The following is a 24338-nucleotide window of genomic DNA, read 5'->3' on the forward strand; positions in this document are numbered from 1 at the left end:
ATAGAATATATTTCTCAGAGACACATTTGGAACAGAAGTAAACGTTGTATATTTATATGAGTTCAGGTAAGTTTTTGTTACCTCAATGATAACAGAGTCTTATCCCATGAACAAAGAGAGCTCATAACTGATTACATGCTTTGCATTGGAGGGTGGCATATTCATTTATTAGCTTTTTCAACTGAAGGATTTCCTGTACTAATTCTAGAAATATCTCTGCCTAGAAAGCCCTGCATGTTGGAAAGGACATCAGCTGGATGGACAAGGAGCCTGATAAACTTTATTTTTTACATTTCAGTGTAGATAGACTAAACACATTCCGTTGTCATGCTGAACCAGAGTTCTGGAACAAAATTTAACTCTGTGCTGGTATACCACTGCTCCATTAGTCTGACTTGCAGTGCAACCAAAACAAAGTGATTAAAAAGAAACCTTGGAAATTCCTTCTATGAATTGTTTAGCAAAACAACTGCACTAATAATTGTGGTTGTTCCTGTCTTCACAAGTCAAGAATTGATAGCAATGACTTGTTTTTGCTTTCCAGCTTTGGTTGGTTTGGGGAAGAAAGCAAGAGTTCTTGGTTTAGGTTTTACACTACCCTTTTTCATTTCAGGGAAAATGTAATGAGCCTGATGAACCAAGAGTGAATCAGCTTTCAGCTTGGTTAAGCCAAGCTAAATTCTGAAAAATTGACACTGGTAGTGGTAATCAGAGATGTATTTCTATCTCATTCATGTTATGAGTTCAGACTCTAAATCAACTTTGAATAACGCACCAAATTATGCTGCAATTAACTTAGTCAGATGGAAATAGAAATAGTAAATATTATAGTTGAGCAATATAAATAGTTATCCAGTCTACCATGCTACAAGGGCATAATAAGTTGGAATTTCTGGCAAGCGGGACAGCATCAGGAGTTGAAAATATCTGTCTGGTTCTCCTGTTTTGTATTAGTGATTCTCTGGCTTGGTGAACAAAAAGGCCAAATAAATGTTATGTCCTCCAGTGATGCACTTTCATTGTGAGCATTTGGTTCATTTTTCTAAACAAGTACATTAGAGATAGTCCTCCACATGGCCATAATTGAGCCTAAAATGCCTGGTACTAAGTGAGTTTTAAGTGAATTTTATCCCATTTTATGAATTTTCTTGCCAGACTTGTTAAGTGCTGCAGTTGTTAAGTAGTTGCCAAGTGTCTGAATTTCGATCATGTGACCATGGGCATGCTGCAATGGTCATAATTGTGAAAAATTGTCATACGTCACTTTTTTCGGTGTCATTTTAACTTTGAGCAGTCACTAAATGAACTGTTGTAAGTTAAGACTACCTGTATAGCTGTTTGAAACTTTTATGTATATTAATGGATGGCAATACTGTACGGATATTTGTTGTTAGCCGCCCCGAGTCTGTGGAGAAGGGCGGCATACAAATCCAATTAATAATAATAATAATAATAATAATAATAATAATAATAATAATAATAATAATATTTAAGAGAATATAAACATACTGTAGAATTCAGTGTTCAATATAATTCCCACCTAATGTATGTAAAGCAAGGGATGTGATGTTGAAAGCAATCAGTGACTCCTTTCTCAGTTTTATTAACAGGATAGGATAGACTTATAATGAATCAATTTTTGATGTTTAAATACATTGATTACTATCTTTATTTTTCTTTAGTAGATTTAGATGTTATGTGCTCAGTTGAGGATTGTTTCTCACATTCAAATATGTCCTATTTATATTAATATGCCAGTCTGCAGCAAAATGTATTAAATAACTATATTGATACTCTTGACTGGCTAAAATGAATGTTGATGTTTATAGCTCAACACATGGTTTCGACCTGTTTTATGACCATCACATTAAACTGTTGGGTGCCAATTTTTGTGTGAACTCAGCATTTCCTTTCATTCCAAAGAGTTGAATAAAAATAAAAGAATCTGTATTGGTGCATTCATTGGTATGTTAAATTTATTGGTATTTATCTGCATACAAAAAAATAAATGCTTGTACATGAGAAATGATAGTTGATATAAAACTCATCAGTTTATGTGCCTTTAATGTTTAATGGTCTTGTATCTTCATTTTAACTATTCAAGCTGTTTAAGTTCTAATCTAATGTTTCTTTATTGTAGTCCTCACAGAGCATATGTATTAACAAAAAAAACCCCTTTCTGTGTGATCTGGTCACTCTCCTGGATGTTTAATAGAAAATTACTTAGGTTGGGAGCATGCCATTGTTTGCTCATTATTAGGGATAAGGTTTATGATGATCATTCTTTTGGATGTAACTGGAATAGAAATGTGCTATGAGCTTGATTGTTACTCACTGTTATTCTCAAACAAATATTTGAAAAATAGTTAAACTTTGAGGATTATTCCTCGCTAGAATATTAAACAATAGTATATCTTGCACGTTTAAAATCAACAAGGAATTAAATAAATATATATTTAATCTAACACGCTCTGCTATAAAAATTGTACTATGAAATATAATAGCAATCTTAAATCTACTAATCTCAAGATTCAATGTAATTAAAGTTAAAGCTTGATGGAGAGAAATACATTCAACCAGGAAAGTTAAGAAGCAAAAGGTATAATATAACTTTCTGCAATCAAAATTTATTGCCAACTTGGACACCATGATTTATAAAGAAGTATGTATGCTTTGTAAGAACAAAAATCAACAGTGAAGATGAACCTTCCCCCTAGCAAATGTTTCCTATTTAATTAAATCAGTTTCTTTACCAATTCACACAAATAGAATTGCTGTTTTAAAAAGCTTCATTCTATTGGCTATAAAACATTGATATACAAAATAAACGATACTTTAAAATATAAAGTATCAACATTCTTAAATGAGTGAGTGACTATAATGGGAAAATTATTTTCAGTATACAGTGGTCCCTCGATCATCGCGAGGGTTCCGTTCCAGGACCCCTCGCGATGATCGATTTTTCGCGAAGTAGCGGTGCGGAAGTAAAAACACCATCTGCGCATGCGCAGATGGTGTTTTTACTTCCACCGCAGCAGCGAGGAGCCGAAGATTGGGGTTTCCCCGCCGCCTCGCTGCTGCTGCTTATCCGCGTGCGCGCCGCCGGGGCTTCCCCCACCCACCCGGTTAGTGTTGTTGCTTCCCAGCTGGGAAGCGGGCCTCGCGCGCGCGCCGCTGGGGCTTCCCCCACCCACCCGGTTGCTGTTGTTGCTTCCCAGCTGGGAAGCGGACCTCGCGCGCGCGCCGCCGGGGCTTCCCCCACCCACCCGGTTGCTGTTGTTGCTTCCCAGCTGGGAAGCGGGCCTCGCGCGCGCGCCGCCGGGGCTTCCCCCACCCACCCGGTTGCTGTTGTTGCTTCCCAGCTGGGAAGCGGACCTCGCGCGCGCGCCGCCGGGGCTTCCCCCACCCACCCGGTTGCTGTTGTTGCTTCCCAGCTGGGAAGCGGGCCTCGCGCGCGCGCCGCCGGGGCTTCCCCCACCCACCCGGTTGCTGTTGTTGCTTCCCAGCTGGGAAGCGGGCCTCGCGCGCGCGCCGCCGGGGCTTCCCCCACCCACCCGGTTGCTGTTGTTGCTTCCCAGCTGGGAAGCGGGCCTCGCGCGCGCGCCGCCGGGGCTTCCCCCACCCACCCGGTTGCTGTTGTTGCTTCCCAGCTGGGAAGCGGGCCTCGCGCGCGCGCCGCCGGGGCTTCCCCCACCCACCCGGTTGCTGTTGTTGCTTCCCAGCTGGGAAGCGGGCCTCGCGCGCGCGCCGCCGGGGCTTCCCCCACCCACCCGGTTGCTGTTGTTGCTTCCCAGCTGGGAAGCGGGCCCCGTGCGCGCAACGGCGCCACTTACCGGGGCAAGAGGGGGAAGACCCAGGGGAAGCCGCTCAGCCCGGTGGGGAAACTCCACCATCTACGCATGCGTGGCCATAGAAAAAAAAGGGCACGCATGCGCAGATGGTGTTGTTTACTTCCGGGTTGAAAACTCGCGATATAGCGTTTAGCGAACATCGAGATCGCGAAACTCGAGGGATCACTGTATTTGATTTTATTATTTTTTAATGACATATACAATGAAAATTACGGTAAATAGAAAAAAACTGCAGCATCACTACCTTGTTTCCCCCAAAATAAGACATCCCCTGATAATAAGCTCAATCGGGCTTTCAAGTGCATGGCAATAAGGCCAAGCGCTTATTTCAGGATTTTAAAAAATATAAGATGGTCTTATTTTTGGGAAACACAGTATTTAGGATAAAAGCCAAAAAAAGTATAAAACGTATCAGGAAAGACTTAATGAACTCAATCTGTATAGTCTGGAGGACAGAAGGAAAAGGGGGGACATGATCGAAACATTTAAATATATTAAAGGGTTAAATAAGGTCCAGGAGGGAAGTGTTTTTAATAGGAAAGTGAACACAAGAACAAGGGGACACAATCTGAGGTTAGTTGGGGGAAAGATCAAAAGCAACATGAGAAAATATTATTTTACTGAAAGAGTAGTAGATCCTTGGAACAAACTTCCAGCAGACGTGGTAGATAAATCCACAGTAACTGAATTTAAACATGCCTGGGATAAACATATATCCATCCTAAGATAAAATACAGAAAATAGTATAAGGGCAGACTAGATGGACCATGGGGTCTTTTTCTGCCGTCAGACTTCTATGTTTCTATGTTTCTAAATATTTTTTTAAAAAAATTCTTTGAATAGCAGAATCAAGCATATATTTAAAACTTTGGAGTAAAAGGGGATGATCACAAAATGTTGAACTCCTTTCTATTTGTTTTGCTTGGATTTTGCTTAACTAAGATACTTTAATTTGCAAACCATGGTTTATAATTCATCATATGTAAATACATCCATTGTATTTTGCATTACAATTCTATACAAACTTTATTAGAGTTAAAAGTGATCAAAATGCCCTTTTCCCTGTTCACATAACAACTTTAGGTTGCTAGCCAGAATGTTTATGATTTGTGCCACAAATTTCTTATTTTTTGAGATTAATGTACAGTGTATTGTATTTGCTCTTGACAGTTTTAAGAACTGTATAAAACTATTGATTTGTTGTAGCTTGTAAATGCTCCAATCATTCCATGTAAATAACTGCAGTCACATTGCCCAAACCAACAAATGTGGCCATTTTGTTGGCTAGATTTGGATATAATATTAAATTTGGATTCATGCATTACAGTAAATTACATAATGAACAAATCATAATAGAAACTATTCCATTGGTATCATTATAAGAAAGTTGGAAGAGTAAGCGTGATAATCATTTGTCTAAGATAACTCAAAAGAATAGGATGAGCTTTATTTGCAGTTGTTACAGGCTCATTGCATTATAACCTATACATTTTCTACAGTGGAGTTCTTTTTGCCAATCAATATTCTATGAAACCACTAGGTTTATTTCAAGTAGTCTACAAGTTATAGTTAATATCTATCTGTCTGGACCAATATATTTACAATCATCATTGACCCGTATTAGTCTTAATAGTGGCACTTTCTGATTGCCTAAACACACATACACACACAAAGAAGGTTCCTAAACGAATGAAAATAATATTCTATTAATCCAAAATTTGATTATATTTTGATAAGTTAACATCTTCCATGTTTTTATCATTGAGTAAATTGTGTTTTTTATAAATCTTCCAAGCGTGAATACTGCATTATAAGTCACATTTGTGTAACTATAAGGAAATGGTTAATTCCTTTTATTTTAAGATGTTGACTACATGTCCACTAGGTGGCATTTTAGTTACTAGTGGAAAATTCCAGAACTTGCCATGAGTGAAGAAAATGTGAGTCCGGAAGAAAGCAGTTTGCTGGGCTCCAGAACAAATGGAGAGCTTATGTTAAAAGAATATGGTTTTTATCTTAATGTCTTTCTACAATGAATAGGAAATAGGAAGCACTTTTGATGACCATATGATCCATCAGTAATTGCATGTAACTTGAGGTGACCTCCCCCCCCATGCAAGTATTAATATATGCATTATATGAACAATGTTGGGGAGGTTTATATAAGTGCACATCAGTTAAGCCCTTGTTCCTGTGCTTTGCTACTGTTTTTACTAGAAAGATTTCCTGATCATTAATGAAAACTTTTTTAAAAAAAATTAAAATATTCAAACTAATTTCTTCAAATAAATCTAAAAATCAGTGTGTCTGCCTCAAAGAATATTGCCTAAACCAGTAAAGGTGAACCTTTTTTTCCTCGGGTGCCAAAATAGCATGCAGGCATGCTATTGCACATATGTGAGTGCCCACACTCATAATTCAATGCCTGGGGAGGGTGAAAACATCTACCCCCCCCCCAGGCCTCCTGGAGGCCAGAAATGGCCTGTTTCCCAACTTCTGGTGGGCCCAGTAGGCTCATGTTTTGCCCCCCCCAGGCTCCAAAGGCTTCCCTGGAGTCAGGGGAGGCTCTATGGAAACCCCCAAAACCCTCCAGAGTCTTTGTGTGAGCCAAAATTCAGCTGGCAACGGCTCACGTGCCAGCAGATATGGCTCTGTATGCCACCTATGGCACCCGTGCCATAGGTTCGCCATCACTGGCCTAAACTGTTAATAAGCTGCCACTTAATAATGGGACAAAATAAATGATAGTGACCAAGTTACAAACATGATCAAACTGATAAACATTTTTATTCACAGTTCAGAATATGTAATCTTTTATCAGTAGATAAAGCCTAAAAGCATCGACTCTCACAGTAATTTTCAGTAACAGATTATACAGAAACATAGAAGACTGATGGCAGAAAAAGACCTCATGGTCCATCTAGTCTGTCCTTATACTATTTCCTGTATTTTATCTTAGGATGGATATATGTTTATCCCAGGCATGTTTAAATTCAGTTACTGTGGATTTACCAACCAGGTCTGCTGGAAGTTTGTTCCAAGGATCTACTACTATTTCAGTAAAATAATATTTTCTCATGTTGCTTTTGATCTTTCCTCCAACTAACTTCAGATTGTGCCCCCTTGTTCTTATGTTCACTTTCCTATTTAAAACACTTCCCTCCTGAATCTTATTTAACCTTTCAACATATTTAAATGATTTGATCATGTCCCCCCTTTTCCTTCTGTCCTCCAGACTATACAGATTGAGTTCATTAAGTCTTTCCTGATACGTTTTATGTTTAAGACCTTCCACCATTTTTGTAGCCCGTCTTTGGACCCATTCAATTTTGTCAATATATTTTTGCAGGTGAGGTCTCCAGAACGGAACACAGTACAGTACTGTATTCCAAATGTTGTCTCACTAGCACCTTATATAGCAGGATCACAATCTCCCTCTTCCTGCTTGTTATACCTCTAGCTATGTAGCCAAGCATCCTACTTGCTTTCCCTACCGCCCGACCACACTGCTCACCCATTTTGAGACTGTCAGAAATCACTACCCCTAAATCCTTCTCTTCTGAAGTTTTTGCTAACACAGAACTGCCAGTACAATACTCAGATTGAGGATTCCTTTTCCCCAAGTGCATTATTTTACATTTGTAAACATAGGAATATTACTTTTCCTACAAATATCCTAGTTTACATTCTAAATAGTTTTATATACAGTGATCCCTCGATTTGCGCGTTCTCGATTAGCGCGAAACGCTGCAACGCGGTTTTTCAAAAAATATTAATTAAAAAATAAGTCCGCGTTTTTTTTCCTACACCACGGTTTTTCCCGCCCGATGACGTCATACTGATTGCTGATTGGCCAAAATCAGGAAGGAAGGAGGGAGGGAGAGAAGGGAAGGAGGGAGGGTTGCCATTGCCATTGCCGCCAGCGCTGCCCCAAGAAAGCCGGTGAGAGGAAGGAAGGAGGGAAGGAGGGAGGGAGAGAAGGGAAGGAGGGAAGGAGGGAGGGTTGCCATTGCCATTGCCGCCAGCGCTGCCCTGTGGGTAGCGGCGAGGAGCCCGGAAAAATCACCATTGCATTGCCAGCCTCCGAACTTGCGTCGCTCCACCTTCTGCGCATGTGCGGCCATGGAACAAAGGGCGCGCATGCGCAGATGGTGTTTTTACTTCCGCATCCAGTATAACGCGGAAATCGGTTAGCGCGGGAGGTCTTGGAACGTAACCCCCGCGCTAACCGAGGGATCACTGTATAAGTAAACACACAAATTATTGTGTGGCTCCTTAAATTAAGTTGTTGAAGCTTACACCTGAAAATGAACTCAAATAAATTATTATTTGGTATTTGTTTTCTGGTTAACTATTGGGACTGAAAAAGTGTACATTATAGCATTGTGGTAAGAATAAATGCTGTTTCTAGTTTCAGTTTGTCAATGGAGATTCAATTTGTTTGGTTTTTTTCCTGGATAATCAAAAATGTTGCAGAACAGAATTAATGCATTTTTTAAAAATGCCAATTTTGGACAACTATCTGCTAAATGTACTCTACCACAGTCATATTTGACCCTGGACTGATTTTTTGTCACTTCTTTTGAAATAGCCTGCTGTGCAGATTTATGTTCAAAAGTTGGGTAAAAGGAAATTGATTTTGCTTTTAGAACAACATCCATGTAATTTTGAATAGCTATAAAAGCCATCTCCTGCAGTAAAGCTGGGTTACAATATGTGAAAAGTGCTCTGCATACTTATCTATTTGTTTAATTTCACATTTAAAAAAATGGTGCATTGTAAATTGGACAGTTTGTATAAGTAAATATGTTTACTTTTTAAAAATTGCATTAAAGGTTCTACTCTACTCATGGTTTTGACATAATAAGGTGTAGTCTATTTAATACACTTCACAGAGACTTACTGTATATAAGCAGAGAATTATCTCAATTCAAGAAGAGCCAAGAAAGTTCAGTTGCCTTGGACATTATATAGTAGTTGAACAGGCAGTGGAAGGCAGCCCCTAAAATTATTGGAACAACCTCTTGCTGCTGCTGATTTGCTCTAGGTTTAATGTCTGACTTTTACAGGTAGGACTGGAAAATTGTCAGCCAAGATTTTCAGCAATTCTTTGTCAGATGCACCATTGATCTGATTCAATGCAAGATAGTTTTTTGTGTTTCTAACCAAGTTTGTGTAATGAAGATTGTAAATTAATATTCTCTCATTTTTTATTTGCTTCTAGAATCTAGGCTGTAAAACTTTTCTGTGAAAGAGTAGAGCAGGCATCCTCAAACTATGGCCTGTGGGGCAGATATAGCCCCCAAAGCCATTAAATGGGCATGTGTAGGAGTCCGAGGCTGCCCCACCCACGCCACCACACTCACATGCCTCTCTCCACCATTTGGTCAAGTGCAGGACTTAACATTTGTGAAGGCAGGCAGTGTTTCTGCGCGCCGGCAGAGCTTCTGGGGGATCGGGGAGGTTGTGGCCCTGGAAAGCATTCACATGCCCTGTTTTTAGTCATCAGAGTGCTTTTTGGGGGGGGGGGGCAAAAACGGCCATGCCCTTTGCTAGCTGAGGAAAAACGCAAAAGATTTGCCAGGGACTTTTGTCCATCCTTGCTCCACTGGGGCGGAGGCTGAAGGATCCCAACTGGAAAGGCTCACCTGCTGCGTAATTACACCCTGCGATGCTTCATGAAGGCAGCTTTGCTCAAATGATATGTATATGTTTGTGTTTTGTGCGTTTGTGTGTCAGCAAAGGGGCATTACTCGCACTGGGATGTCCAGAGGTGAGCTCAGCCACACTGCCCATAGCAGCTGCTTCCGCAGGTGGTTTTAAAAATGTTTTTGATGGACCAGATCTTCCCTTTCTTAAATCGACTGTATTTCCTTTGTGGAATTTAGCTTCCACGCATAGATATCAGTCCTGGTGGAGGCCAGTGATGCTGCCTGCCCCTGAAGGAGAGGGCTGTCTCTACCTCTAGAGAGGGAGGCAGAAAGGGCATCTAAGCAGTGGCAGGGGGAGAAAGGCGGCAGGGCGGAATGGGATGGAATAGAATAGCAATAGAATGGCATGGAAATGGAAATATGAGCGAATTGAATGGGAATCGGAATGGGATGGAAATGGAAAGAAATGGAATTCAGTGAGGTATCCCAGGGCACTGCCAGGGGATCCTGCAGAAGATGCTGAGAGAGAGGTGGAGTGGGGGGGAGAAAAAAAGAAAAAATGGGGGCATTTTTGCTAACACTCAGGAACTTTCTGCAGGCTTGCCAGACCCTTTGCCCACCCCATTTTTGCAAAATAAACAGGCAAAAAACAACCTTTTTTTTTGTGTGTGCAAAAATCATGTTTTTGCCTTCTAATTAGCCCATCTAGCATGATTGGAGGAGGAATCCTGGGAGGTGAAGTCCACAAGTCTTAAAGTTGTCAAGTTTAAAGTTTGTAAAAAGTATACATGGTTGTAAAAAGTATTCTGCTACATTGGTGTTTTATTAAATAATATATTACTATACCATTTGGTTCAGAATACTTTTTTCCTTGTTTTCTTCCTTTAATATCTACCATATTTTCTGGAGTATAAGATGCACCGGAGTATAAGTCACACCTTAGTTTTTGGGGAGGAAAATAGGGAAAAGAATATGCTTACCAGGTATTCATCTGGCTAGCATCTTTAGTCTGGTCAGGTTCAGTATATTATTTTCTCTCCTGGTGAAGGGCTTAAAAAACCTTTTATTCTGAGGCAGTAACAATGAAAGAGCTTTGAAGCCAGTAAGAGCTGGGAACATCATTAGCACCTGGAAAGAAACAGTGGGAATAAGTAGAGCAATGGAAAAAACTTGCAAAGACTTAGAGCTTGGAAAACATTCTTATTCATAGAGAGTAACAATGAAAGAGCTTGCAAGCTTGTAAAAGCTGGGAACATTGTTAGCACCTGGTTAGGGCTGGAAAGGAACTTCTTCTGAGTAAGTTAGAGTAATGGAAAAAACCCTGCAAAGACTTAGGACTTGGAAAACATTCTTCACAGAGAGAAACAATGAAAGAGCCTACAAGGTAAGAGATGGGAAGATCTTTAGCATCTAGTTAGGGCTGGGGGGGAAAGGCTACATTCACAGTATAAGATGCACCCTAATTATCAGACTCTTTTAGGGGGGAAAAGGTGTGTCTTATACACTGAAAAATATGGTAGGTGTTACGGTCTACAATGATATGCAAAGGAACACAGTGGCTTGCATCGTTAGGATCTGGATTGGAAGTTAACAAGCCTGCGGTTTAGGCCCCACATGCTACCATGGGTGGAGTGAGCGCTTGTCCTTCACTCTAGCACTTACCAGGGACATGAAAAGACCCTCCAATTGTCCCTATGCAGTAGTGACGTCACCAACCAATCTTTTCAACCCAGAAGTGTCTCAGAGCTGATATGAGTACAATACGATACAGAGACACATTACACATTTCTGTAAACTGGTACCCTTCATTAAAAGATATGTCATTTAATTACCTGGAGACAATTATATGTCTTAAATATATTTAAGCCTGTACCATTAGTCCACTTCTTACTTTTCAGTCAATATCTAGCTGTGTAGGAGTGTGCAACAACCAGAATATATGTTTTGTTTTAAACCTGGGGAAAACATCCTTTGGAAACGCTGCTGAACTATTTTGGATTAATAGCAGTTCTGCAGAAATAATCTCTAGGACATTTTAGTTTCAGCCAAAACAAAATCCAGAGAGAGATCCAAGAATGGCCGTATTGAATACTTGGCCGAAGTGGCACACTTCGCCCCCTCTCACTTCAGTTCCTAACATTTGCCAGTCTCCCTGGCATCTTCCCATTCCTCTCCTCACTTTCCTTCAGCTGCTGTCAATATATTGGCATTTGTGCCTAAATATTATTCTAATGGTCTTAGCAATAAGGACTCAGCATAGAATATCTCATCACCAGACTACTTACATAACCTTCCCAATATTTTCCCCTTCTTCCCCATTGTTGCTGCCAGTGTGTTTGTCTCCCCTCCTCCTGTTTTAAAATATTTCTCCCCAGAATAGCTACATTTCAGGCTATATGCAGAATATAGCCCTATTTCATTCTCTATATGAATTAAAGCATCCATAATGAATGTGTTTTGTTCAGGTACCATCTGAAACAAGCATGGAATACTTGCTGGAAGTACACACATAATATTTTGCACATCCCTATATATTTGTTATTCTTTCAGTGAAATTATCACTTAGCAGAAATGGCCATTAAAATTTCCAAAATTTTGGTTGATGAAAACCCCAAAAGTGCTTTTTCAGGAGGCAACTGGGATTTCTTGTTTTTTCTATAAAGGCGTTTTGCTTCTCATCCAAGAAGCTTCTTCAGCTGTGATAGGATAGTGGGAAATGGAAGGTTTTGTATTTCTTTCAGACAGCTGGTTGTTTCAATTCTTTTTAGAGCATGGATCCTCAAACTATGGCCTGTCAGCTGAATGCAGCCTGCATAGCCATTAATCCAGCCCGCGCAGGGCCAGGAGGCTGCCCCGCTCACATTGTCCCACCCTGAGAGAGAGAGAGAGATTTCTCAAGCTCCTTGGGATTGAGAATACTTGCTGCCAAACTGAGTTTTCTGAAGTGGAGCATTAGAGTCCTAAGCAACTGAAAAAATGATCTGGTAAAAGAAAAAGTCAACCAAAAGAGCAACATGCAAACAAAAGCAAATAAAACACCATCAGGAACAAAACAATGTTAAATTGGCCACACCCACCTAGTCACATAACCAAGCCATCCAGCCAATCCAGCCCCCGAACAGTGAGGGACTGTGAATTTGCCCCCTGTTTAAAATGTTTGAGGATCCCTGCTTTAGAATGTCGGTGGGACACTTGGAGGTGTGTATCTGTGTCCTCAGGGTTGCCTGAGTAGTGCTCCTGCTTCTTGTAGTCTGCAATCTACTCCTGTAAGTTTCAAACTGGGCACAAATGCTGATTCTATAATTAAACCTCAGGGAAAAGGGATCTCGCCACATGATGTAAACATTTGGTGGGTGCTTTATGAAGTTAACTCATTCTTCATCACGGGAGGAGCCAGCATTCAGGATGGGTTGTCCTCGTCCACTCAGAAAGAGTACTGAGTCTGTAACTCCGCCCTCCTAGATCACAGCTTCGACTCAGTCCTCAGACTTGACAGTCATGGCTACGGGGCAAGTGCTTCCACAAAACCAATCGCTCAACCGCAGATGATGATCAGCCGTATCCTTCTAGGCAAGTTACTGACACCCATCCAGGCCCCAACAGCCTCCAGGCACCGGCACATCGCTTCCACTGCTTCGTTGACTGGACATGGGGTGGAGATGTTTAACTGGGTATCATCGGCGTATTGATGCCCTTTGGCTTACTTTTGTGCTTAATCTCCTGCTTGATCTACTGTTGGATTTGTGAATTTGGCTGTTATCCAATGCCTGATTTCAGCTGTTTGGATGTGTGAAGACAGTTCTCTTTGCATCTTTATACATCTTATGCTTGCTGCTGGTCAGTGTTGCAGGACACTGCTAGACTCTGGACACATCTGTTATTGAATATTATTTTTGTATTGCTTTTTGTTGTTGCTGGGTCTTGGAAATGGGGGTGGTGGCCAGGTTTGGTGGGTGGGGGAAGGTTTATATCAGAGTGGCAGCCTACTCTGAACTATTTGCCTTACATTCTAGGCTAGCCCAATATGAAGAAACATTGAGGAGAAAAGGAAAGCCAACCAGCTTCAGCTCCTGGCCTTGCCTGGATATTATTCCGTCTTCTGGGTGAGACCTGAAGGGAATTGATAGGGTATAGTTTAAACGGGATCTCTATCAGTTGGTGAGAGCATCAGGAGAGGACTCTGATTTAGGGTGTGTGAATGAATGTATTGTGTGTATGTTGTATGGGTCAATTATAGTGAGTGTACCCTGTTGACGCTGAGATCATGTTCAGCTGAAGAGCCTTGGGGTGCCTGATTTTCCTTTCCAGGATGTTTGAGGACAATATTAGAAAGCTCCTGGTCTTGGGGAACTTGGGTGTGGGGCTGGAGGCAAGTCCTAATATAAAGGTGATGACGGTCACAGAGAGATAAAGAGTGTGAGACAGGGAGTGGGCTATTCTAGAGCAGTGTTTCCCAACCTTGGCAACTTGAAGATATTTGGACTTCAACTCCCAGAATTCCCTAGGCAGCATTTGCTGGCTGGGGGATTCTGGGAGTTGAAGTCCAAATATCTCCAAGTTGCCAAGGTTGGGAAACACTGTTCTAGAGGAAAACAAAACTGATGTTTTATACTATTTCTGCTTTCCAGCTTTTTGATTTCAGCCCTGGTACCCAGTCAACAAACCTTTAGTGGCCCTAGACTCTGGGTGTTGCTACTGAATGCCAGGTTGATATGTAATAAGGCTTCTGTTGTTCATGATTTAATCATTGGTGAGAGGGTTAGGATTGGATCTGGAAGAGGGGATGTTGACCTTTCTGAGATATGCCCAGTGTCGCATCAGCCAAGTCTCTGGTCAAGGTGTGAGTGTGGCGATTATTATCCAGGAATCTCTTATGGCTTTCAGGAAGCTGTGCCACTGAATGTGTTCATTAAGGTGCACTCTAGGGATTAGTTGTGATTGTTACTGTTTTACCAGCAACTTTCAGCATACCCTGTTTCCCCGATAGTAAGACACCCCCGATTGTAAGACGTATCGGGGGTTTCAGGGGGGGTCGGCTAATATAAGCCGTACCCCGAAAGTAAGACATATGTCTTACTTTTGGGGAAACACGGGGGTATTGCCGGGGGGGGGGAGCCCGATGATGTCGCTTCCAAGCTCCCCGCGCGCCCTTCGCCTCGCCGCGGCGCCACCGCCTCTTCCCCGGCTTGGCAAAGCGAAGGACGGCGCTGGTCCGAAGCGAGCCGAGCGGGCGGCAGCTTGCAGCGAAGGCGCTCGTCCCAGCAACCGAGTCCTGCCGAGGCTCGGCTGCAAGCGGCCAGCGAGGCCGACCAGCTCCGAGGCGAGCGGCCGGAGCTGCGCCCTCCTTCGCCTGCCTCCTTTCCGGCAGGCAGGTGGGGCTGCCCAACTGCGCAGAGCGGCTCCTCCCCTCCAGACACACGCTTCCCCGACACGCGTCTGTGGCTCCACGCGTGCACGCCGCTTGGAGCCCTGATTTTGAACTTGGAAAAGGGCTCACGAGGCTTCTGTCCCGCGGCTGCCCTTCTGGACTCTGGGGAGATGCCTTCGGGAACGTGACCCTTTCAATTTTTTTCCAATGTAAGACATACCCCGAAAGTAAGACGTAGTGGGGCTTTTGGGGGTAAAAAGAAAGTAAGACACTGTCTTACTTTCGGGGAAACACGGTAGCAACCTTCTTCCCTGAGCTCCTTGACACTTTTTTTTAAATGACCCGTGTATTTATTGGTCTTTTGCACTATTGAACTGAATTTAAGCTGCTTTTTTAAAATAGAAGATTGTTAACAAAAATTGTTTTCAGATAAACAGCAAAATAACACAAGGAAAAATCACTTGTTTTAGTAAAATCCTCTTAACCTGTCAGCCTAGTTTGTAATTCAGGTTTTCATATTCTGTCACTCACCATCTTAGTAGGTTTCTACCAGCAGGAAATATAGATAGTCATTATCTCAGGACAGTTAATTGTATTAACATAAAAACTCTATACCAGTGATGACGAAACTTTTTTGGTTTGTGTGTCAAAAGGGGGGGAGCACAGGGTTGCGCATATGTCCACACCCATAATTCCATGCGGGGGGAGCGCACATGCACATATGAACCCTCCTGCTCCCGGCCCATTTTTTGCTCTCCCTAGCTTTCAGAGCCTTTCTGGGAGCCTGGGGAGGGTGAAAATGGCCTCCCCCCTAAGGCCCTGTAGAGCATTGTTTCCCAACCTTGGCAACTTGAAGATATCTGGACTTCAACTCCCAGTAACCCCCAGCCAGCATTTGCTTTATTGAAAAAAAAAATCAATACTCTATTTTTCACTTTTAGAGCACAGCTTCATTAGTCAACGTATTTGGAGGTAATGCAGAAAGCAGTTTCCATACTACCCTGTTTAAATTATTGTTTGGGATACTATCTGATATTTGATAATTGAGTTTGAAAGCTTTAAATTTATGTTTCGTTTCTGAGTTAAGCGCTAAATGGATTTTGATGGCTAGCTAACATATTTTTCTTCTTCTGTAACCTTTGTGCGTTACTTGGGCTATATCAGATTCAATTATAAAGAAGTTTTGTTCATACTTTAAATAAGAGGTTATTGCAATCCTTTAACCAATCAGTAATTGCTAAGTTCGAGTAAAAGAGTACATTACTGTGCATCAGTTTTGAAACTTAAAGACCTGAGAAAGCTTAAAATTAAAAACAGATAACAGCTTGGTTCTATTAATTGTTTAAATTGGAATACTTGGTTTTCAACAACATTACAGATTAAAATAATTAGATTCAATGTATCCTTCCTTTTATATCTTACCCTATATAATAAAGTTGATTGAGCTAGGAATAATAGGCCTGAATTAGTCCATTTGCTTTCTCAGAAAACTGCAGAAAGAACATTATTCAAAATAGAACTTTTTCTTCTTACAGCCCCCTTATGTTCATAGAATACCTATTCCTAAGTAGCGTGATATAGCATGGACTATAAATTAGCAGAAATCACTCATCACCAGTTCATGGAAGGGCTTTTTTGATTGAAGCTTATGAATGAACTTTGATTCCCATTTCTTTATATTCATTCTGCTATAGCATGAGTGCACAGTCTGTGGCCCAAGGGCCACATGCGGCCCTTCAAGGCTTTTTGAGCAGCCATGAGATCTCTCCTCAATCCTCAGTTGCTGCCAACTTTCGGTAAGTAAGTAAAAGTTCGACTTAAAATAGTTTTCAGAATGAATAAGGTTGGGAGAGGGTGGCTGGGAGAACCTAATTTTTTTTTTTAAAGTTGAGGCTTAAGAAAATCTGGATATAGCCATTTTCTGTTTTGAACAGAAAACACTCTTGCCTTGCTCATATGTACTTGCTGAAATATATAACCCATATGAGGGTTATTTATTTACAAAAACAGGAAGTGTGAACCTGTAAGCTGTAGCAAATCTGTAAAACTTTATATATTTAAATCTTTTTCCTCTTTAAATTATTAATAGTTCCCAAGAATAAGATGCTCATTATTGCCAGCTATAATTTGTCTAGGTTGGGGTGCTTCTTAATCAATTAATCTTAATTTCCACTGATGCTAGTTCTGACTGGGTGTCCCCTCCCATCTTGGCTGATGGAAATTACAGTTCATCAGTATGGAGAGTCCCAAATTCTTACCTGATTTATTAGGTCAATTCACTTGAACAAATGCTTTACTTTTGACTGTGATACATTCATTGCGATTGTTTTTATTTCAACTTGTAAGTTGAAATCTTTGTAAGGATCCCAAGTACAGAGGTTGTCTTCAGGTCTTTTGATAAAAAAGCACATTTAGAAATTACTGCTATGGGATTTTCTGTGTTATGAAGAACATCTATCTGTTTTGTAGGGCATGCCCTCCCCAAAGTTTAATTGTGCAAGTTTCAGAACTCCATAGCAGAATTAGAAATAGGTACCAAATCAGCAGTATCCATTTGACCAACATGGAATGTTATTGGTATAAATATTTTGCTTCTTTAAATTAAATCATGTATTGTAACCATGAAAATATATAAATAAGACAGCTTCTGTAATAGAAAATTTAAATATCTGTGTATCTTAAAGTATATACTCAAGAAATAACCCTTTATAATAGGTTAATCCCTAATGCAGTGGAAGCTCAGCTAGCAAACGCCTTCACTAGCAAACATTTCAGATAAAACCAAAAATTTCATTAAAAATTTGCACCGGATACCGAACAGCCACGTCACTCAAACCTGACCAACCAGAAAGTGACAGAAAAGGGAAGTCACCCCCGATTTCTCTCTCTTTACCTGTTCTCTCTCTTTTTTGACGAATCCTCACCAGGGGCTCCCAGAGGCTCCACTCTGCACCCAGTAACAAAGTGTCGCTTTGGCAGGGACGAGGCATGCGCGCCACTGAGTTAGCTGGTCCTGGTGGCGGCAGCGGCAACTGCTAAAGCGGCTCCAGCTTCTTCCCTTGAAGGATGGTGGCGGGGGCCTGGAGCATGGACACGATGTTCCCGGCGCTGATGCTCCTTGAAGGGAAACCGCTGGAGCCCACTGCCGGGACCTCAGTGGTGCGCCTGCCTTGTTTGTCCCTGCCAAAGCGACACTTTGCTGCTGGGTGCGGAGTGGAGCCCCTTGAGAATATTCCCCAAGAGAGAGAGAGACGAAGGCAGAGAGATGAAAGTTAAAAAGAGTGGGGGGGAGGAGTGAGGAACTAATGTGTGTGGGGGGTGAAAGAAATAAAGCAAATAGATTTAATTGGCTCCCAGCGAGTCAACGGGCTGAGAACCAATTAAATCTATTCCCTTTATTTTTTATGGGGAAAATTGTTTCAGATACTGAACATTTTGGGTACCGACCAACTTTCCAGAACGGATTGTGGTTGTTAGCTGAGGTTCCACTGTATTTAGTAGGCAATTTTCAGGTTGTGTCCATTCATTCAGGGTTACAATTATTAATTCGTTCAGTAATCATTCAAAGTTAGGACAGAATGAATAGTGTTTATGATGGGTCCCTGTACTTCTGGCCAATGCAGGTATGTGATCATCATTAGGGCACCTAGTCAGGATTATGAGGTTGCAGCGTGCCAGTCATAGGATTTTGATTTCTAACCGTCCTTGCTGGCTTCCTACAAACAGGAAATGGGGAGGCTGGCAGTCATGTAACATACTTTGTGACCACGTGACTTAGTGATAGCACTAAGTAACCCAAATATTACTTGTACATCCTCAAAGTGATATATGATCTGAATTAGAACTCCTCTCTCAGGGAGATAAGTGATTTAGAAATAGGAAGTACAGTGGTACCTCGTGATACGAACCCCTCTTGATACGAACCCCGGGTTTGGAAATTTTTTGCCTCTTCTTACGAACTTTTTTCGGCTTACCCACCGCAGATCACAAAATGGCGCTTCGGTGGCCGCTGCCGCCTGGCTGTCACCTTTTAAAACAGCTGGGGGGCTTCTCGGCGTTCTCCCGAACCCGAACTTGTCGGGTTCGGGAAGCCGCTGAGAAGCGCCGCCGCCCGGCTGTCACCTTCTGAAACAGCCGGGGGGCTTCTCGGCTTTCTCCCGAACGCCAAAACCGGATGTTCGGGTTCAGGTTCCGGAGGCCACTGAGAAGCGCCTGGCAGTTTCAGAAGGTTACAGCCGGGCACCGCCACTTGGCGGAGCGCCATTTTTGTGATTGGCAGCAGCGTTTTCGGCCAATCTGGAGGCTGGAAAGGAGGTGGGGAATCCCAATAGGGAATTCCATGGGCGGAGCTTTGACGTCACGAAGACGTCCGGATGGATACAGTAATACCTCGTCTTACGAACTTAATTGGTTCCGGAAGTAGGTTCGTAAGGCGAAAAGTTTGTAAGACGAAACATTGTTTCCCATAGGAAACAATGTAAATGCGATTAATGCATGCAAAAATAAAAAAAATCGCAAAAACAGCGCTCCGCTGAGCGCCGCCGCCCAGCTGTAACCTTCTGAAACAGCCGGGCGCTTCTCGGCGGCCTCTGGAACCCGAACCCGAAAGGTTCGGGTTTGGGAGAATGCCAAGAAGCCCCCCGGCTGTTTTAAAAGGTGACAGCCGGATGGCAGCGCCCAGCGGAGTGCCATTTTGCGATTTTTTCCCCTTTTTGCACGCATTAATCGCTTTTACATTGTTTCCTATGGGAAACAATGTTTCGTCTTACGAACCTACTTCCAGAAGCAATTAAGTTCGTAAGACGAGGTATTACTGTATTAAAAAAATAAACAACAAAATTGTTACAAAGTACAAAAAAGCATACCAAAAGCAGATCTATTATCAATTTCCATTTGATAATAGAAATAGAGGCCAGCATACTACTCAAGGGAGATCCTGAGGTTTATGTTAGTAACACCTTCTTAGTGTCCATTCAGTTTTTCCCAGTTTTTTAATTTTTCTCCACATTCACATACAAATTTAACATGTATATACCTTCCAATATTACATGCACATATTTCCAAATTTTTATCCATTGTTTCTTAAGCAAATATTTTATTTAATTAATTTTCCCCTTCCTTAACCAGCATCAGTGTGTCCCTTTGATTATTCTTTCTTGCACTCCCCTCCTTCTTCTACTTTCCTTCTCTTACCTGCTTTCCCTTCACTCCTTCTTAACCTCTCCTTCTCTTCCTCCCTTGCTGCTTCATTGCTCAACCTCTCTTTCCTTCTCTTCCTACTTTCCCTGTCCATTCAGTTTTTATACCCTTGTAACATACAGAAACAATTTGCACTACAGCACTGCACATTCAGATACCATATTCTTTCTCCAGTGTGCTGCTTGGGAAATCCAAGCGTGGATTGACTTATGTCTATCTGCCCAGGGACTGAGTTGTAACAATTTGATGGTCACGCCACCTCTCCTCGACCGAGCCTGTTTTTCGACCCAGTCTAGCCTAGAGGGACCAGTAGTCAGCTGAGCTTAAGGCCAGACCTGGGATGGATAACAGCCCACCACACCAGGAGTGCAGCCACAATGGCTGCATGGGCTATGCATGCAACCATTGGGGATATTTGGAGAGCGGTGATTTGGTCATCCCCATCGTCCTTTATCTGCCATTACAAGCTGGACATTTATGACTTGCCTAAGATGTCCTTTGGATGGAGAATACTCCAGAGAGTTCATTCTACCTTGGGGACACAGGACCAGTCCATTTCCCACTCCTAGGTTTTTAAGCTTGTGTATGTCCCATTCTTGGATTCTCCAAGCAGCACGCTGGAGAAGGGGTGTTGGTCTTACCTGATACGCCTCTTCTCAGTGTGATGCGGGATAATCCAAATCCACCCTATTCACCGTTCTGGTCTGGGGGTGGTCACCTTCATCAACATCCTTTTTACTGGACAGCTATGCCTTCTTTGAAAAACTGGAGCTCAGCCAAGCAGAGGAGGCATGACCATCAAATTGTTACAACTTAGTCCCTGGGCAGATAGACAGAAGTCGACCTACACTTGGATTCTCCTGCAGCCCACTGAGAAGAGGTGTATCGGGTAAGACCAACGCCCCTTCTACTTGCCCCCCCCCCCCAGTCTAAAACCAACTCCTTTTATTTATTTCTAAAAAATTAGTCCAACCCCCCCCAAACCATTTTAGATTACATTTATTGGATTTATATGCTGCCCCACTCCGTAGACTCGGGGCGGCTCACAACAATGGAAACAAAACATAGTAACAAATCTAATATTTCACAATCTAAATTACAGTTTTAAGTTAAAAAACCATTTTGCTAAATGCTAAAGCTTTATTATGTCGGCCTTCTGGTGCTTCTGTCTTGCATACATTTAAGAGGGAATGCTGAATGTCCTTTATTGGAGACTGAGAATGAAGATGTCTGCTGTTACTTGGCCTAGATAAATGGTAAGAGAGAGAAAGAATGTTAGACCTTCTGGCTAGTTGGTTGTCTGCCCCATACCTGCGGAAAATAGCTTCCTTGCATGATCAAGCATTTTGACTCTGTGACTTAAAAGGCTTTCTACCCAGGTGTACACTAACTGCCTAAGCTTAGGACTTGTAGAGAGGCTTTTAGCTAAGAATGTGTGACTTTTATATTTTCTGTGTTTTTATGGATACTAAGAGAAGCAAGGAGATGAGGAAAAATATCTGGACTGCTTGTTAATTATTTAAGAGTTAGCGAATGAGGAATGAAAAACAGCTGGAGAGTGAACACTGAACTAATAACTAACAAGGGAGATATGATGCTCATCTGAACTCCAAAGCAGCAAAGAATGCATCGTTATCTCCAGTGTATCCACAGAGCAGAATAGCATTGCATTATTTGTGGGCAGAGTTAATCAGCTCCATCCTCATTTTAACTATGTTGTTAAGTCAGGTCTGGACTTTCTTATTACTTTGGATTCTTTATGGCTTTTAGATCTTGAGGATATGGCTAGAGAATGGAGGGCTACTACTTAATTACTTTAACTGTGTGCTCCTGCCATATTAAAATCTCACTTGACACAAAGAATGCATACCTCTTTGCTGGATGGAAATATATTACTGAAACTGCTAATAGGACTCCTACTGAAGAAAGCCTGCTTTTGACCCAGAAAATCTCTATAATTTTGGCCATTCTCAATGGTACCCTCCAAAATACATCTAAGTTATGCTGTTTTTCTGGATGTATTTCAGTTATGATTTTATGCAAGATAATGTTACAGAAACACTATATATTATCTTAATAGATGATCTTTGTATGAAGAATTAGAAAGTGTGGACTGTGGCCATAATATTTTCCTGAGCATTTCAACATCTTTCTGTGCCATCAGCCATGATAATGAGTACAATCATAAATGTGTGAGTGAGTGGCTTGTTGGAATTGGACTTTGCCATTGTATTAGAGGTTTGTATTTTTTGGTGATGTTCTATGCAATTTTCTCATGCTATTCAGGATCTACATAAAAATTGCTGGAATGTTGAAGATTTTGAGTAGAATATTGCTTCTTAATCACAGAATATTGAGGAAGAGATTGCAGTTCTTGAATGTTCAATAAGTTCAAAAATGGACTGGATTCAGCTAGGGTCTGAAACTCCACAGCTGACTCAGCAGCATCATTTTTATGGTTTTAAAGTACATACAATAGACAATATATTTTTTATTCTTCAAAAATGATATCAATGCGCAAAACACATAGTAAATGTCCATAACGGGTTTCTTTGTATTATGATACATATTGGTGCATTTGTCAAGAATGGTAAATATTTTGTACTTAATGGCTGTCCTCATTTTTTTATTACTACTTGAAGCTCCCCGAAGATTGCAGAGGTTGAACAGTCTGCATTCAGTTCTTAGCATCTATGCAATTTTCTTTGCTGGTTGGGATGGTGTAAGAAATTGTACTACCAATATTCTGTTATCTTGTGCTGGATTTCAGAGAAAGGAATCTAGAGGCCAAAAAATCATAGATTGAAATTCACACTTTGTCTGCTCCAAACTTGTTCAGTATTGTTCCTTTTGATTGGCAGCTACTCTTTATTATCCCAGATATTACTACCGGAGATTCTATAATTAGGAATGTTAAAGTACAACTTTTCATAAAATACATGTTCTGTCAATGAGCATAGGGAGTACAGGTGGCTTAAAGAAAAATTGCCATTTTTTAATGAAAGGGATAGTATATACAGTGATCCGTCGAGTTTCGCGATCTCGATCTCCGTGAAACGCTATATCGTGATTTTTCCACCCGATGACGTCATTCTCTTCCTTCCTTTCTCATCTTTCTTTCTCTCTCTCTTTCTCTATCTTGCTTCTTCCTCTCTCACACTCTCTTCCTCCCTCTCTCATCTCTTTCTTTCCTTCTCTTTCTCTATCTCTCCCCCTCTTGCTGGCGGGCGGGCGAGCGGGGGCATCAGCGAGGAGCCGGGGTTTCCCCTTTGCGTGGGCGACTCGGAAACCCCGATCTTTGTCTGCTCACTGCTGCTGCGCCGAGCAGATCAGCTGCTGGGCGGCCGAAGGAACCTTCCCTGGGTCTTCCCAGCCGCCCACGCAAAGGGGAAACCCTGGCTCCTCGCTGATGCCCGCCGCTCGCCCGCCCGCCAGCAAGAGGGGGAAGACCCAGGGAAGGTTCCTTCGGGCGCCCAGCAGCTGATCTGCTCGGTAGCGCAGCAGCAGCGAGTAGCCAAATCGGGTTTCCCCTTTGCGTGGGCGGCGGGGAACGCAAACTCCACCATCTACGCATGCGCGGCCATAGAAAAAAGGGCGCGCACGCGCAGATGGTGTTTTTACTTCCGCAACCCTACATCGCGAAAAATCGATTATCGCGAGGGGTCTTGGAACGGAACCCTCGCGATAATAGAGGGATCACTGTATAGTTTTGTTTTAATGAATCAAAACTAATCATGTTACTGGAGCTTGCTTTTTATGTGCTGCAAAGAGGTGTGAAGCAGAGAATTGAGATAAAATATTTTCTTGTGTATTTTTGATCTAGGAAACTACAAAAGTTAGCTTGTCTTTATGGAACATTTTGCTATCTCAAGAATAATACAGTGTTCCCTCGATTTTCGCGGGTTCGAACTTCGCAAAACGGCTATACCACGGTTTTTCAAAAATATTAATTAAAATATACTTTGCGGTTTCTTCCCCTATACCACGGTTTTTCCCGCCCGATGACGTCATACATCATCGCCAAACTTTCATCCACCTTTAATAAAAAAAAATTTAAATAAACTTTAATAAATAAACATGGTGAGTAATAATCTAAATGGTTGCTAAGGGAATGAGAAATTGCAGTTTAGGGGTTTAAAGTGTTAAGGGAAGGCTTGTGATACTGTTCATAGCCAAAAATAGTGTATTTACTTCCGCATCTCTACTTCGCGGAAATTCGACTTTCGCGGGCGGTCTCGGAACGCATCCCCCGCGAAAATCGAGGGAACA

The 24338-nt window shown here is 41.9% G+C and overlaps 1 protein-coding gene across 2 annotated transcripts in view; it reads left to right on the forward strand.

Annotated features, from left to right (window-relative positions):
• Positions 1-24338, forward strand: part of ADNP (activity dependent neuroprotector homeobox) — a 46122-nt gene that overhangs the window by 4812 nt on the left and 16972 nt on the right. The window contains exon 2 of one of the 2 annotated variants that reach the window (XM_070744620.1): positions 16565-16666. The exons of the other annotated variant lie outside the window; for it this stretch is intronic. The gene's annotated coding sequence lies outside the window, so the exon portion shown is untranslated. The remainder of the gene's footprint in view (positions 1-16564; positions 16667-24338) is intronic. 2 annotated transcript variants of the gene reach the window in all.

Source organism: Erythrolamprus reginae, chromosome 3, assembly GCF_031021105.1.
Source record: "Erythrolamprus reginae isolate rEryReg1 chromosome 3, rEryReg1.hap1, whole genome shotgun sequence".
NCBI lineage: Eukaryota > Metazoa > Chordata > Lepidosauria > Squamata > Dipsadidae > Erythrolamprus > Erythrolamprus reginae.